The 18,889-nt window shown below is 33.6% G+C and overlaps 1 long non-coding RNA gene across 1 annotated transcript; it reads right to left on the bottom strand.

Annotated features, from left to right (window-relative positions):
- Positions 1–7,265: 7,265 nt before the first annotated feature.
- LOC149788014 (uncharacterized) lies at positions 7,266–16,209 on the bottom strand. Its single transcript, XR_016424399.1, has 2 exons — positions 16,108–16,209; positions 7,266–9,102 (listed from the first exon to the last, which is right to left on the bottom strand). It is a non-coding gene; the product is annotated as an uncharacterized LOC149788014 (long non-coding RNA).
- Positions 16,210–18,889: the final 2,680 nt, after the last annotated feature.

The following is an 18,889-nucleotide window of genomic DNA, read 5'->3' as shown; positions in this document are numbered from 1 at the left end:
CTCGTCTAGTTTCGATGCCAGTCGAATTATTTCGACTCTCTGAAAGAGACTCGGAAGTAATCGTGTTAATACTTTCTAAATTGGTAAGCTTTTGGCGGACGAACATCCTGCTAAATGTACAAATAATAGTCTTATAACATATCAGGTCTTGAAGTACCATAAGACCACCTAAAAATGTAAAATCGAAGATATAATTCCGTTTCAATATTATGAAACTATTTCATGCGTTGCTGTTAGTGATGATACGTCAGCAATTCAATGTGACGTTGTGATGTTATTATGAAGTAATCATTCAAATTGTTATGAATGGACTGAACTTTCTGCAATCTGATTTGGTATAAACGGTCGCGTGATACTTACGAAAAATATTTTATACATCATTAAATTCTGCGGACTACTTTTGATTCCCAGCTTTATCTATGCCAACGCCTTACAACATAATAATAAGCCCCACCCACCCACCGTGAGAGTTCCAACCAAAATGTGCAACCCCCTGATTCAAATCGCCCATTACGAGTTAAAACAAAGGGCTTCCTAGTAAATTGGAATTACAAGGATTAAATAATAATAGTTAGGTATTTATCAATGTGTAAATTGTATCTAATCAGTCACAAAGTTAACATAAAGTCCTTTTTGACTTTATTTACGTTCTGACTGTCTAGGTAAATTGTTCACATCGATACATATCCATCCATGATCATTTAATCTTATAATAACAACCACGGGTTTGAGGGCAGTTCAAAATGACCATTATTTACACGATAAAAGCCGAGAATATTCTGATTACGAGACACTAGCGCAGAAGCTCTTTGATTTTTCATTATAAAAAATGGATATCTCAGTGGATATCCCAGTATATCGAAATTCGAGTACGCACACTAGTGGCATTTCGAACCCATATACATGAAGTAAATATACATCTGATTTTTAAGAATAATATGTTTCAAAATTTTCTCAGACGCAGGTAGTTTTGCTACCTCTATTGCGATGATATTCCTATAAAGCACGATTGCCATCGCTAATCGTGATGGCCTTCCGAAATTAACACGGACCCCCTCCCCATCTACTTTTGATCATTTTTTTCAATTCTATCACTTAGACACACTTAAAATCGCCCTCAGTGCATGAACCTGACGGCCTAAATTGATGCAGACAGGTCGTTTTGCCTTGCTGAAGTAGCTGCATGACAGATTCTGGTGAGGAGTATATATTTATTTGGACTCCCCTTCGACTGCTGCTCAAAGGTTAGCAGCAGGATTTAAGGACCAAGCGTTTTTCTTGGTAAACAGCGGAATGCAAACATTTGTTGAAGACACTCATAAACCCCAAACCCGCTGTCTCCAATTGGCCAAAATCAAAGAAAACGAAGTAATTAAGTGGAAACATGTCGGAACACATCAATATTTTGATGGCACCTGGGTCCATTGATTTATCAAACCACACGGATGGACGGCAAGGGCAGAGAATACGTGCGTCCTCGCTGACATCGTGTGCGTGTGGGAAATATAAAACATTAGTTTGTGCTAAATATTTGTCATATTTGCTTGATTCCATTTTGTACAAATGTGAAGACATTTTATTTCTTGCGTTTCAATTGCAAGATGTTCCATCATACATTGCAGCGCATGACTGTATGTGCCTACAGACTTTATACTTGCAGCAAAACAAAACAAAGCAAAACGAAACAAACAACGAGAATTTTGCAGTGTAACAATAAATACAAACTACATTATCGTAGGCATGGAAACTATTGTTGGCCGAATATATCTGACTCACCACCGTCCTCTTCTCTACTAAGTTATGTCCCTTGTACTACCTTGTCAACCCTATTAAAAAGCCGGTATGCTGCATAACTCAGTCGGACATCGTATCTGACCAGATAGTGTCAAATAGCCGATAAGATGTCAAAAATGTAAATTTAATGCCACCGATTACGTCGTTTCAAACCTACCATTCTCTTAACTCAATAGTCTTCTTATGATAAGCCTATGGATACGTCTGAAAATTAGATGACCTTAGAGAAAAAGGTTGGGCATGTGTGACAAAGAGTGAGTTTAATCTTCCTAGTCTCATTCTAACTCAAGACTGATACATGGTAAAGAGAGAATGATATGTGATAAAGACAGACTTGTATGTGATAAAGACAGACTTGTATGTGATAAGGAGATAGTATTCATCTTTTGCATAAATACCGAATACATTTCATCCAACTCATGACTTCGTTACTTTCTAAAATATCAAATTTTTGTAGCACGAGAGCCATTTATTCGTTAAGATTATAAAATTCAAAACCCCCTTATAAAACGATCTTATTGCATTCTTAAGTTGGCAGAATGAAAATTCAGCATCCTGGATATCAAAAACCTTGACAATAATTAGCAAATTAGCAAAGAATGGAACATTTTATATAAATTTCTAGCACAATCACCGTGCACCAGATCTATTTTACTGATTTTGTTTGGCTCTGCTTTCCGTGCGATTGCAATTAGTTTGGAAGCTAACAAACCGATGCCTTATTCAGGGCTTTTCTATCGGCAAATACATTGCTAACATATGACTAATTTCTATCTTTTTTAAAACTTATTGTCTCTCCCATTTATACAATACCTTTGTTTATGATATATCCATGTAAATGTGTGAGGATATTCATATTACATTTAAATGAACACGACGCACGCATTCACGAAATAGCATTTAAGCTGTGCTTGCTTGAAGCTTCTTATTCGTTACCGTAGCTAAGTTTGCTCTGGATGCGAATGGAAAGGTATTATGACATGTGCAAGATATGAACATTCTCATGGCGTTCAAACAAGTCCTTTCTAATGTTATACGAGTTACTCAGGGTGTTTTTAAATGTATTTAATACAAGATCATGAAGCTTAACCGTTCTTGGGAAAGATGCTCAGATGGCGATTTATTGGCGTATAGCGATCTTACAGTGCATTTCGCATATAAACCTCACATGAATACCAAATCACCAGATGACTTAATTCGAAAATTTCATATTATCTTTATCATGCGTGATGTTACGTTGCATCACGGTATGTCTGCATCGTTTTATCTATAAAATATATATTAATTTTATATTCTGACATTCATAACAGTTAATAATACCAGTCGTTTTGGAAGCTCTTTGTAATTACATTAATCAAATAAATCATTGCATGATATACATCATGTATTACATTAATCAAATAAATCATTGTATGATATACATCATGTATTACATTAATCAAATAAATCATTGTATGATATACATCATGTATTACATTAATCAAATAAATCATTGAATGATGTACATCATGTATTCTGCAGCTGTATAGTTACGAAGAATATTGATTGTAACGTCATTGTCGTTTTTCCTACATTTTGGAATAACGGCATGGATTGGATTTTCTACTGACTTATATATTTTGGTTTTAAAAGTATCTACTTTGATTCCCAATCTACGTAAAAAGACTTTTTGCAAGAGAACTTATTTAGCATCCGCTAATTTGAGACTTTTCTGTTCATATTGCTAAGCAGTTTTTTAAAAAGCATTTATGACTTCCCATGTTCTCAAGTTCTAATTTAAAACGGAGATTTTAAGGGGAGAGTCTCTCATCCTATGCAAACTTTCAATAATAGACGGATTCCTAAATGTAGGGATGATTCGACAGAGTAAAAGATCAGGCTTTACAATTATAATATGCTGTGTGCATTTTCTTTGATTGTTCTTGCGCAATGTTTGCATAAATGTGCACGCATGCTACTATACAGGTATTCTTTACTTTATTTATCATCTCACATAGATACACGTGTTCCAACATACTGTCTAGAATTCCATATTTTAAAATGATGTTTGCATACTTTATATTTCCTTATCTCATTCTAGCTATTTTATAAATAGTTTGATCATTTGTATTTGAAACACATGAACTAGTAATGTTTCAGTAGGAATACATTTTCTATTCTTTACGTTGTTTCTATCATTTGTCGAGCTAACCTACTGGATACTTTTTTACAAAGAAATCATCTTGTAAGGGGTCGTCCATTAATTATGTCAACAAAATGGGGGGAGGGGGTTTGAAGAAGTTTGACAATTGTTGACATGGGGGGGGGGAGTTCAAGATAAATTGACGTCAACAATGTTATTTTTTACAATAAATTTAATAAATCAAAAAATAGGAAATTAGTCGGTGCGTTGGTATGGCACACACTCGCTCTCCCGTCAACAGCCCACCAGTTTAATTATAAACCGGTTGAGCTCTTGCCAAGGAAGTCATAGTCTTGCATCATCATATTTTGTTTTTATTTGCAAAATCTGTCACCTCTATGTTAATTCACAAGTTATGTTGAAGAAGCATGTTCAACAGCACCGACAACGCGATCTTGGGCCTAGGCAATTACCACATGCTCCTCAACCGCAAAGAATTCGGCCAATACGAGTGGCTGCCAAAAGACAGAGAGAGCTGATGGCAATTATTGCTCATGTAGAGATGTTTAGCACAGAATGGTTAGATGAAGATGAAGTTGACTTGTCGGGTGTATCGGCTCCACAAGAAATTAATGAATCAGCCACTATGCCCATTATAACAATTGAGGAGCATTTGGCTTCCCCATGAGAAGATGATAGAAGCTAGAATATAAACTCTCGATTTTTTCATGAATTCAAAGTGTTATAGTCAATTTGAAATCTGTTAAACAAGTAAAAAAAAATGTATTAAAATTTATTTGTAGACCTTTTAATTTCCATAATTTTATTTTTAGCATAAAAGCCAGCCGTATAAAATATTGTTAGTTGGGGGGTGGGGGTGTAAAATTTTATTAGGGGGATCACTGAAAGTTTGACAGTTGTTGATAAGGGGGGGGGGGGTAAAAAAATTTATTTAAAAATTGTCGACATAATTAATGGACGTCCCCTAAGACCACTTGCCTCTCATTCAGGTTTACATGATCGAAAATGGATAGTCTCGAGTTAAATTTCAAGTCAATAGGTAAATATTTTTTAATGAAATAATGTCGATTGACTTTGAATTGGATTGATTTAACCAAGATAAACACGTCATAAGAATGGACCAGCTTAATTATTCCGTGGAAGCAGCCACTACGTTATTTTGGTAGTAAAAGCTTTACTTATTGGAAGGATTAAACGCTTGAATTTATGCCTAACAAACTATACACAGTTTCTGTATCCTCATACCATTAAAATGGGAAGATTTTTATCTCAGGTTCATGTCTGAAGCCGTATATTTTCAGGCGTTTAAATTGGTCATCTGGTTTGTAATATCGATAATCATATTCGAGTCTTGAAAGTGTGATACAAACTTAGGTTGCAATGTACAATTTTAAAAGCAAGCTTAATTAGCTAAATCAGCCGATCCTGACGCTGCAATTCAGACTATAAAATATGGACAATGTAAAATAATTCCAACTTTAAAATAAAACAGTGGCATATCATGTACGCACAAACTTAAAACAATAAGACATACTAGACTCATTTTCATTATCTGTAACTGTGTAATTGTTAATTTATTTCAAATCCCAAAGATTGTTATCAGAGTCTGTATCTTCAGAAATAGATCAGCAGTGCAATAATGCTGATTACTCGAAAGTCAAAGAGACGAAGCTAGGTAGCAGTTGTTTTGAAATATTCATTTACAGGTTTGTAGACTCCAATGTGATGTACGAGAAGACGCGTACAAAGATTATATCCAATACGTGTGTTCCTTCTCGATTTTGTATTTCATCACGTCACATACTATCTCTTCCGATAACTTAAGCATTCATTCCCGAGTCTGTTTTCCTATTTTTTTTCTTATTGAAAAAGGGAGCAGGCACACCCCATAATTAGCATTTATCAAAGAGTTAACGCACTTGCGCGTGTTTGATTTCTTTATAGGAGTCAGACTGTTTGAATTACTTGCAGAAACACCACAGCAGATTATGTAAGATATTAATTTAGACGATAAATATCACTTCACCAGGATGCAAACCATAACCTGGTGTTTTGCTGATACTTATATAGGAAGAAAAATTGCTTCTCTCAAACTTTACTGTTTCAGACAACTGTTTCGTTCATTCGCATTAAGAATTTTTATCACGACTCGCATAACTGAAGTGTCTAATGTTATAATTCACTCGGTTACAATTTTGTCAAAGATGTTAATTTATTGTTAGAAAAAAAATTATGACCGTGGACTTCTGTGACCATGGATGTCTGTGACCCTGGACTTCTGCAGCGTTTGTCCACTTACCTGGCCTGATTAAATCTGGCTAGTAACTGCTGAAGACATAAAACGAACGAGTTATGGTATAATTGACTGTCAAAGGTATCAAGACTCGGAATTCTTGTTGAAATGTGTCAATTTACGAGGGCGAGAATCTGTCAGAGATTGACTTTGAAGGTGTTTGTCGTGATGTTATCAGATTATAATAAGAAACAAGGAGATGAAGAAAGAGAACAGAATTGTACTGATAACTCAGGTTTAAACAACAGACATAGGACCTAAAGTCCGAAGACAAATTACTTTTTAGTTACATGTTATTTTCTTATTTAGCCACATTATTGACAATGCAACAAGATTGGGACAGCTATTATCGACATATTCTGAGTCACCTGATACATATTTTCTTTCAAATATTACTTATATCTTATGAGGCACCTGATACACATTTTCTTTCAGATATTACTTATATCTTATGAGTCACCTGATACACATTTTCTTTCAGATATTACTTAAATCTTATGAGGCACCTGATACACATTTTCTTTCAGATATTACTTATATCTTATGAGTCACCTGATACACATTTTCTTTCAGATATTACTCATATCTTATGAGGCACCTGATACACATGTTCCTCCAAATATATCTAAAGTTTGTCACCTTCCAGTTTCAGTGGAAAACCAATGATTCGTTGAACATAACTTTTATTAAAACTATCATACATTTTTGTGGCATACGTGTTTAAAAAAAATCATATTAAGAGATTTTCTTGGAGATATCCCATATGTTGTACATTTTGAGTAATAGAGAAAATCCCGAATGCATTTTTATAAATACTGTTCTTTCAGTTCTATTGTGACCATTTTCTTTATCGAACCAACTGATGGGAGTGACTGCGATAATCATTAATTATTTAGAACTAAATCACACACACACACATATATAACTATATATAACTATATATATATATAACTATATAACTATATATATATATATATATATATATATATATATATATATATATATATATATATATATATATATATATATGCAGTTTCATATGTAGCACAGTACCATACAATTATTTTTGAATTTTTATTCATTCTTCAAGTAACCTACAGCAAATTTGAAATTTCATGCATTCTTCTAGTAACAAGTCTAACCCAGAATTTACCCATTTTAGTTTTGAAGAAAAAACATACTGGTAAGCAATCTAGGGTTGTCTCCATACAACATATTGCATGTTGATCTTTTGTTTAAAAAATAAAACGTTTCGTAAGAAATCGTTATTTTAAATATGTTTCTATTACATCATTATCTGCGTGTTGGGTCTACGCAGTTTGTCAGGTCCAACCAATGATGCGGACCTAATCTGCATTGTACAGTTAGCTAAAAAGCGTAAACCCTAATCGGTGTGTACATAATGCACCATCATTTCATTTACTCTGTTGTTTGCATTTTGTAAGCGATATATATACGGTATGTCGAAAATATTAACGAAGGCATTCAGAGAAAACTTTTTGTTTTTCCTTGTGAAAATATGATGAAATTTTAAATTTTCTCTAAATTGATTCTACATCATATCCTTTAAAACATTTTCCCTTCAGCTGGAGAATTGACTTAGAAATGAAATTACTTGATATGGCATGGAATTTATTTTGTAACTAGTGTCTACGGCGTGAATCAAACTTCAACGGGGTGACAGATTTCAAGAGGATCTTGAGAATGTGTGACATATGTCGAAAGGCTGTGTAAGAGATATTCTTTATCCCTTCATACTTTGGTTGGTAGCTAAGTACAAGTGGTAAGTTCTCAAAAGCTCTACCTTCTTCTCCAACTTCAAGGCGCCAAATAGTAATGGAAGTGATAGATAAGCCTTATGTTCAAGACAAAGGAAAACTGAAAGTCGGTTCATTATATTACAACAAAAACAACAAGCAAAAGAACATTATCCTTTTAACTTTCAAGGGGACAAAGTATTATTTGAAAATATTCTTAAATTTTTTCAAACTAATGTTATAGAAAAAGAAAAGAAGAAAACACAACCACGGATTGTGAGCATATTGGCGGTCTATCCTCAATAAAACATGTTAGAAAAGTTAATTAAAATGCCTGTCAAAAGGAAGATTTTTTTAAATGATATCTACATTCATTCTTAATGAGATCCTCATGAATATTAATATATCGCACAAACGAGGCTAAGATAGGCAGATTGAGAAAAAAATATGGCGTCCTACTGTACATCAAGTAACGATCTGAGCAGTTTGCCAGATATTTCTTTTACATTCGTTGAGAATTTCATCACGGGTGTCTCCAGCAGTTCAGGGAATGAACAGATGACGAAAGGATTCAAGTATTACAGTGAGGGATATGTCCATTATCTTAAACGTAAGTTGATTTACGTCCTATATTTAGTGTCCTTTTTCTATACAGCACACAAAATACAAGTTAACGATATAGAAATGAAACTATTTAAAGCATTAATTTTGTTTCTCATTAGGTATGGTTTAAATGTACAGCTATGATCAATCAATACTGTGGTTTAAACACGCGGTCAGAATAAACATTTACAAAACGTGCATAGTGACAAAAAACGGCCCTTTTAACCAACCAGGCCCCCACCACCACCAGTAGAGACTTTGTGGTGCGCTTTAAATAGTTTTGGGTACATGTCGGTATGCTTGCACATGGAATCTCAAATTCTTCAAAAAATGTTGTTATCCACCTTCTCTGCAATCGGTTGTCTCACTGCAGGTGGGTTTCTTGCTTTCCCTTCAGTTGTCCAAGTAAAAATTGATGGAATAGCATCTCGTTTTAAGCAACGTCTGTTGGGTGTCCATCTATAGTCCTGTTGCTTAAAGTGTCTAGAACAGACAACTGTATTCGTGACAATCTAAGAAAAGGAAAAATAAACCATGAGTTAATTGCAATATTTAGTTGCAAAAAAACAACCCAGTTATTTCAGTACAGGCCGTTGAAATTATATCACTAGTAAATAAAAATGCCAGAATATGAAGACAAAAGGGAGGGAAAAAATCACACACACATACGTGTATATCTCGCGCTATCTCTCTCTCTCTCTCTCTCTCTCTCTCTATATATATATATATATATATATATAAAAGCGTATCTAGTTATATTAGCTGATTCAAATGTTTACATGAATTTGTTTTTAAAATGAACGGTTTTAATTTTGAGTTTTATTGATTATTCAAAGTCAATTAAATGTAAAACGTTTACATGGTCATGACGGTGAGGATGATAAGCGAAGGTAGGTTGAAAGTCTTGCAAGGAATAATACTGTTCTTATGACGGACCTCTTACGTCACTTGTTTAGGCTCGAATAAACAGTAACACAAGAAAGAGTGAAGGCAACAAGCTTTGAAACAATACAATAATTTATTTCCCTTAAATAAGTCTGTAAAAATGAAAAAAAAATTGAACTTACTGTTTTATAGAATCAAATCCAAAAATAATCCAAGAATAATTTTTTTAAAGTCATAATAACAAAATTTCAAATTCGAATCCCGACGAAGAATCCAAGATGGAAGACGATGACGTATGTTGCAATATGTAGTGTTGAAGTCTACAGTTCCTTATAGAAACAAAAATTATCTCTCCGGTTTCTGATAGCTGAATACTTTTTTATTAAAAACCTGTCCTTGTTCCACAATATTACATGAGCACACGTATTCTCCAGAACAATAACAGAATTAATTCTTTTCAATCCAAGTAATTTGAAATAACTCCAAACCAAGTAATTTGAAATGACTCCAAACAACACTACATGCATCTAACAGTTTAACAGCCCATCTTTTACTGATGTTAATTCTCCAAAACATGGATTATATGGTCTTTCTATAACGTAAACAAGGGGTCACGTGATCATCTTCTGGAAGGTTTTAGAAGCAAGTAGTTTTTACAGATCACGTTTACCCAGTTTGAACCAACAGTTTTACTCTAAGAAATAAAATAATAAAAAGGTTGTTTACATCTTAAAGACAAGGTCCGATCATGACCTCGAAAACAATAAATCATTTTAAAATAAAATAGAACTTGTTTACGATGATTGCTACAAATTCTGAAACAATGTCAGGATTTAAATCAACACCTGGTGTTTATAAACTAACAGTCAAGGTCAAACTATTTTCCGAAAAAGTACCATCTCTAGTGAATAAATTTACGTAACGATATCATGTAATGAAAATAACAATTTAAAACTGACAAACAATTAAATTGAAATAAATATATATTAAATCAGATACGAGTAAATCAAATATACATAACACTTCCCACCATACAGAAAAACAAAGATTTATACATAAAGCTTTCTTTTTACCGCAGACTAATTATACATGAGGGAAACAAAACTCCTTTATATTACACATTGCACACGAAATAATACATATTTATACACGGGAAAGTGCGTATGCTATTAAATTATCTTTTCTCTTGAAGTTCCTCATGTCAAGATTATATTCCGGTAACAACAAACTCAACCTTAGTAGTCTTTAATTTTTATTTTTCATCTTGCCAATGGTCACTAAATACAATAATCGAGGAAGGAGCTGAACTAAGGTAAACTTCAAAATGTTGTAATGCCAATATCAAAGCCAAACGTTCCTTCCCGAATGTTGAATAATTCCTTTGGTGCTTATTTAATTTCTTGGAAAAATAGCACACTGGACGGTTTAAACCAATTTAATCTTCTTGAATCAAAACTGCTCCAAACCCAACATCACATGCATGAACATATAGTTTAAATGATTGGCTGAAATTTGGAGCTGTATTAACTGGGGCGCTTTTAAGTATAGCTTTCAACTTGTCAAAAGCTTCCTGATATTTTTCAGTCCAAATGAACTTGTTTTTCTTACTCAATAAATTTCTCAAGGGTTCAGCAATTATAGAAAAATTGGAACAAAATTTTCGATACGATCAGACCATAAACAAAAATCGCATCAGTTGCTTTTTATTAACAGGCACGGGAAATTCAGAGATAGCCTTGACTTTAGCATCTATATGTTTAACTTGTCAATGTCCCACTATGTGTCCCAGAAATGTAACAATAGCATTGCCGAACTCACTTTTAGATAAATCAATTGTCAAACATGCATCTGTGGGTCTGTCAACGAATTTCCGAATTGTTGCTAAATGTTCTTTCCAGGTGTCGTTGTAGATGATGATATCGTCGATGTAAGCATCACAATTGTGTAGTCCAGAGGTAATCATATTCATGATACGTTGACATGTACTTGGCGACCCTTTTATCCCAAACGGCATTTCTTTATATTGGCATAGTTCATATGGAGTCACGAATGCCGAAATTTCCTTTGCTCATTCCGCTAGTGGAATCCGCCAAAATCCTTTCAAAAGGTCAAATTTGGTGACATACTTGGCATTCCCGATCTTATCAATACAGTCATCGATTCTTGGTAATTGGAATGAATATGCTTTTGTCACACTATCCACCTTCATATAATCAGTACACATTCGGAACGTTTTATCTGGTGTTGGGACAAGTATGCATGGTGAACTCCATTCACTTTTACTGGGCTCTATAAAATCATTCTCCAGCAAATATTGAATTTCTTTTTTCAAATATTCCTGTTTGAGAGGGTTCATCCTGTACGGGTGTTGTTTGACAGGTTTAGAATTTACACGTTCAACGTCATGGACAATTTTGATTGTCCTTGAAGGAACATCTGGAAATAAGTGCTCATATTCAAATAATAACTGTTTAAGTTCATTTATTTCTTGCTCTTTCAAATGTGAAAGTTTATAGTCCAGATCTTTCATAATGTCTGAATTCCTAAGATTTGTCATTCCAACGTCAGTAGAATCCTATGATATTCCTTCACTTAAAGCTTCACTGAGTGGGACAGGTACAACTAAATTAATTGCATGTTTAACATGGCTATCTCTTTCAATATACTCTTTTAGCATGTTAATGTGATAGAGTTGTTTTTGTATACGCCTCCCTTGAGTATTTATGATGTAATTTAAATCGTGTATTTTCCTGTCAACTGTGTAGTGACCGTAATACTTGGCCTAAAGAGGATTTTGTAGTATTGGCAAGAGAGCCAGTACTCTATCACCAGGCAGAAAGCTATATTCCTTAGAGTTTTTATCATATCTTGACTTCATTTTGGATTGAGTAGAGTGCATATTTACTCTTGCGACCTCACAAGTCTTTGACAACTTGTATTTAGAATTAGAAACATAATCCAGAAGATTAATTTCTTAATCTTCATTAGGAAGAAGTTTCTCTTTCAATGACTTCAATGGTCCACGCACAGTGTGTTAAAAAACCGGTTTAAAGAGACTGAACCTAAATATTCTTGAACTGATTCCCTAACAACAAACATTAATAAATGAATGCCTTCGCCCCAATCTTTACCCGTAACAAAACAATACGATCGAATCATATTTTGGAAAGTCTGATGGAATCTTTCTAATTCCTCATGGGTCTCAGGGTGATAGGCAGATGATTTGAGTTGCCGAATGCCTAATTCGTTAATAAGTTGCTGGAAAAAATCCCAGACATGAAATTTGATCCTTGGTCAGACTGTACGGACTTGGGAAGGCCAAATTGACTAAAAAAAAAACGTTATCAAAGTTTTAACTATTGTTTTAGGTTTTATATTCCTCAACGGAACTGCTTCTGAAAACCATGTTGACGCATACATAATGGTCAACATGTATTGGTTACCTGACTTGGTCTTAGGTAAGGGACCAATATAATCTTCCATAATTCTACTAAATGGTTCGTCAGAGGCAGGAATAAGTTATAGATGAGCTTTGGGAATTTTCTGATTTTGTTTTCCGACCATTTGACAGGAATGACAAGAACTACAGTATTTACCATCATCACTTTTGATTTTTGGCCAATGGAAGTGAATTAAGATCTTGTGATAAGTTTTACTGATCCCTAAATGACCAGCCAGTGGAGGTTCATGGGCCAGACTAAGTATTTCCTGTCTATAAGGTCTCGGAACTACAATTTGATAGTTCACTGACCGTTCGTCATCAGCAGGTACATCGGGAGGTCTCCATTTTCTCATAAGAATTCCATTTGTAATGAAATAACACACAGGAACTTCCGTAGCCTCAGTTTCACTAATGGCTTTCTGAAACAAATATATCTCAGAATATTTTTCCTGTTAAAAGGCAGGTGACTGTCGTTTATCATCCTGATGAGAATAAAGAGAATGAGTCGTTAAAAGAGGATCACTGTGATCCATACCTTCTGAATGCTCCAAACAAGGAGTGAATGTGACCTCATCAAAAGCCTGACCAGTACATATGTCAGTTAAAGGAATACTTTCCTTATCAACATCATTCTCAAGAGCTTTCTTTGCCATAGCTCTGGTAACTGCACAAGCTGTAAATATATCAGGGAATCCTTTTTCAATTCGATCGACTTTCTGGTCCAAGCAAAGCAAGGCTTGTCAGTTACAAGTGGATTAACCACAACCTTGTCTCCAGCTAGGTCGTTGCCTAGTAAAAAATGATTTCCCTCAACGGGTAAAACAGGGGCTGTTCCGAATGTCACGGGTCCTGAGACTAAGGCAGAAGACAAATTTACACAATGGAGAGGAACATTAACAAAGTCGCACTCTACTCCCTGAATAAGAACAATCTCATCAGAAGAAGGCTTCTCAGAAAAAGAAGAAGTGCCTGACAATAAAAGACTCCGAGAAGCTCATGTGTCCCTTAAAATTGTAATAGGGATAGGATTGGCCAAATCAACGAAGAGTGATATAGAACCTTTCGATATGAATGGTTCATAATTCTCCATAATCAAATCAGACTGGGGTTTGTTAGACCCAACAAATGTATTGCTCTCAATACATGACCGTAGCATTTACCTCTTAGAAATAAGAGCATTTGGAATAGGTCTATCTTGATTCTGTTGCCTATTTTTCAATTTGTAGCAATCAGAAAAACGTGTCTTTTTTCTTGCAATAGGTACACGTAGGAAGAGACAAGGATCCTGAATCAAGCTTGTCCGAAGTTTGATTTTTAGAAGTTGTGCCAGTTTGAGATTTAGAAGGGTTTGTATAAGGCTGAAATAATTTTCTGCCAAAAGCTTGTTGAGTAGAAGTCTTTTTTTTTTTTAATAAAAGAAACTTTATGAGTTAAAGAATACTCATCAGCAGCACCAGCAGCATTTTCCAAGGTTTCAATCTGATGCTCGTCAAGACCACACTTAATGTCACCATGGACAGTTTTTGAAATCTTCAAGTAATAAAGTTGTTTGAGTTTTCTTAATTTCGTTCAACTTTCTTGGCTAAGCACCAGCTATCAAATAATTGCTCTTTTTCTTATGCAAATTCGACAAGAGTTTGTCCAGCTTCTTTTTTTTATAGTTTCTGAATGTCTGCCGTTAAGCTTCAGGGACTAACTCATAACCCCTTAAGACACATTCTTTAACCACATCGTAGTTACCACTTTGGTGAACTGACAGTGAATTGTAAATATCACTAGCCTTACCAGTGAGTACACATTGTAATAACTGAGTCCAATGCTCCCTTGGCCATTTCAAATTTTCAGCAACTTTTATAAAACGAGTAAAATATTTGTCTACTTCATTTTCTCTGAAAGGGGTTATTAATCTAATATTCTTTGCAAGATCAAAACTTAAATTTGGATTTGAAGTATGAAAGTGGTGTTCACTTACCAGTTCCATTTCCTTCATTTTACATTGGTATTACTTTTCTTTCTCTCTTTCTTCCGTTTGCATTTGTTCTTTTTTCAACTGATTTTGTCTTTCTTTCTCTCTTTCTTCCTTATCTAACTGCACTTTTATCTGTTTTTCTTTCTCTCTTTCATATCTCTCTCCTCTTCCTCAAATTGCAACTTTATTTGTTCTCTTCGCAATAACATGGGCTATTTTTCTTTTTCCAATTTCATTTGTTCTATCTCTTTCTCCAATTTCTTTGTTCTTTCTCTTTCTACAATTGTACATGCATTTTCATTTGTTTTTTCTTCTTTATCTTTCTGAAGTTCCAGCTTCCTCAACTCCAATTCCATTTTGTATTTTAATTCTAATTCCTTTACTTTTATGTCAGAGTCTGATACAGACTTACTGATCGAAACCAAAGCAGTTTTATCCAAAACATTCATTTCTACCAAATACTGAACCAAAACATTTCTTATTTCCTGTTTTTTTAAAGGAAGCCTTTACTTCAGAAAAATCTTTTTTTCTGGCAAGTTGAATCAAATCATCTTTTTTGAAAAGATCTAATTGTTCCTGTGTAGGATTTGAAAGAAAGATTTCCAGTTTTGTTGACATTTTAGAAAAAGCTTGCCGGTTTCACTAAGAATTTCAAAAACTAGGGGAATTAAAATTTTAAAAAACAAAGTTTTCTGAAATATTCTATCCAAAAATCAAAATAATACCGGACGAGCCTCCACTTTCTTATGTCACATGTTTAAGCTCGAATAAATAGTAACACAAGAAAGAGTGAAAACAACAAGCTTTGCAACAATACAATAATTTATTTCCCTGGAAAATTCTGTAAAAATGAAAAAATATGAACTTACGGTTTTATAGAATCAAATCCAAAAATAATCCAAGAATAATCCAAGAATAAAATTTTTGTATTCCTAATAATAAAATGTTCTACTGAGTTCATGATCGAATCCCGACGAAGAATCCAAGATGGAAGACGATGACGTATGCTGCAATATGTAGTGTTGAAATCTACAGTTCCTCGTAGAAACAAGAATTATCACTTTGGTTTCTGATAGCTGAATACATTTTTATATAAAAAAGCTGTCCTTGTTCCACAATATTACATGAGCACACGTAAATCAAATACACATAACAGACCTTATTTTCTTCTCTCACTCAATTAAATAATAAAGCAATTACGTAAAGAATATTGAAAATTACCGTCAGGATCATGAAGGTACCAGCTTGGCCAGCCAAGTAATTGACATACTGTAAAGTAAGCCATCCAGATCCTTCGGTTTCATAGAAGGCCACATAGCTACGTTTGCACGTCGACTATCAGAAATTCAACCCTGCACTCGCTTTCCAAATAGTTTCTTATTCACATATATTTCCTTAATATATTTAGGCTACAATCATTCGATAAAAATGGGCATGACTTATATTTATTAGGAAAAACATGCTAATTTTAATAACTTCTGGGATGTCATTCTATTTCCAAGCAGATAAATACGGATATAAGTTGTACATAGATGTGCGATCTGTGTGTTAGACCTTCTCTTGTCTGATTAGTCGTGTGGATATCATTTCCATCGTTAATGCTGCGAACGATGGTATTTCGGTAGATCTTTATGTAAGAAGCGGGATAATTGAAACGGCTCTGAATAAAGACTACACGGTTTTTATCGTTAATTTAAAGGTGCCAGTTACAATGAGGAGGAATTCTGTTACAGTGTGTTCTATTTAAACAATGGAGAGCGATGTAAGTTAGATCAGACGAACATTCGTCTGGGGCCAGAAGATGGAGATTAAGAGTTTTACAGTGAACAAGTGGTTTTTTGGTGGTTTCTTTTTACAAATTGACTAGCAGACAAATTACTCTGAAATCATATTTGTGTTTTCTGTTCATATTTATGACATAAGGCTTACACGTGCAGCGTAATTCCTAAACTTCAATTAATTTTATATTTATGTACAAACTGTCGGTAGGTAATCATAGATCTGGAAGGAATTTATGTGGAAAATGATAAATGTCGTTTTAGTCGTGACGAGCTTTGAATGATTTATGGATGGAACATTTAGTATGGTATGACGAGACCATTATACACACACACACACACACACACACACACACACACACACACACACACTAAAGCAAAGCAAGGATAAAACGATAGAGGAAACAAATATTACACGGCACAAGTCTGAGAAACTGGCCGAGCACTTTTGAAATCTATGGATACCCTTTTTCAACTCGAACGACACAAGTTAATAGCACGTATGTATGTATGTATGTATGTATGTATGTATGTATGTATGTATGTATGTATGTATGTATGTATGTATGTATAACTCTATTGGAGTCATACCAAAGACTTTTTAAAAAATGGTACAAGCAGTACAGGGGAAAAGAACTTTCCAGTGTTGTAAAGCAGCCTGAATTTAGAACAGCAAGATGCCGTTGTTTCATGTAAATAACCTGCCATCTGGTTAAAAGCATTTGTCTTACCTAAGTCTGAATTTGGAGAGAGTTTGTTATTTCTGTCCAAATTGCAGGCATTAATCCATGGAAACGGAGAAAATCTACAGGCGATTGATACTGATATACTGTTATCATTGCTGATATAAATTTATTGTGCAAGTACTGCTAGTGACAGAAATGTGTATTGGATGGACATAAAAGCATCTGTCGAGATTAGGCAATCCATTTTCGCGTGAGATTTTACAGATGTTCCATTTTTGTACTCCGAATCCAAATCCATGGCTACAAATACTTGTTTATTTGGCCCTAGCCTTTGTAGACGGTGAGTGTATGGAAACGAAAAACATTGTTGATGACGTAAACTTGATCTTGTGCAAACATTATTTCTGTTTTTGTTCAATAGAAAGAAAATACATTTTATATTAATTATAGTTATCACATCAAAGCTGAATTTTGACACACAAAAGACGAGGAATGCATGTCAAAATAATTCGCATCATTCATTACAAGATTTCAAATTATTAAAGCTTGTTTTGGACATGCATAATATTTTCCACGATTCCCTTTTTTAACTTTGAAAATTACGACGAAGGATTTGAAACTTAAAGCAGCTAGAAAATAGCTTTTCTTCTTCTTATTATTCCTTAAATTAAATATTTCTTTATTGTTATTGAATACGTATTTCTAATTATGTTTAATTATATCTTGTATATGGTTATACAATACGTATTCCTAATTATGTAATGTACATGGTTACGTATGCATATTCCTAATTATGTCATGTATATGGTTACGTATGCATATTCCTAATTATGTCCTGTATATGATTACGTATGCATATTCCTAATTATGTCATGCATATGGTTACGTATGCATATTCCTAATTATGTCATGTATATGGTTACGTATGCATATTCCTTATTATGTCATGTATATGCATTATATATTCTTAATTACGTTCTTCTATAGTTATATAGCACGTATTTCTAATTATGTCATGTATATGGTTATGTAATAAATATTCCTAATTATGTTCTTATGGTTGCGCAATATGTACGTCTAATTATGTTATTTTATGGTTATGTAATACGTGTGTCTGATTATGTACTAGATAAGGCTATGTAATATCTATATATAATTATAGGAAAATTACTGTCAACAACGTACTAATTTCATCTTTAAAAAATATCAGTTTTGTATTTTTTCCATTTATATTTACATTATTATATTTAAATTATTATACTTCCATTATTATGCTTGCCTTATTATACTTAAATTATTAATCTTATTATGTTATTATGTTTACATTATTATATTTACAATATTATGCTTATAGTATTCTATTTACATTATTATGCTTACATTATTATATTTACATTATTATGCTTACGTTATTATATTTACATTATTATGCTTACATTATTATATTTACATTATTATATTTACAATATTATGCTTATAGTATTATATTTACATTATTATATTTTCATTATTATATTTACATTATTATGCTTACATTAT

The sequence above is a fragment of the Sinohyriopsis cumingii genome, chromosome 11, assembly GCF_028554795.1.
Source record: "Sinohyriopsis cumingii isolate HCF-2022 chromosome 11, ASM2855479v2, whole genome shotgun sequence".
NCBI classification, from domain to species: Eukaryota; Metazoa; Mollusca; class Bivalvia; order Unionida; family Unionidae; genus Sinohyriopsis; species Sinohyriopsis cumingii.
Note: the sequence above shows the minus strand (reverse complement) of the source record. Positions and strands in the feature narration are given on the sequence as shown.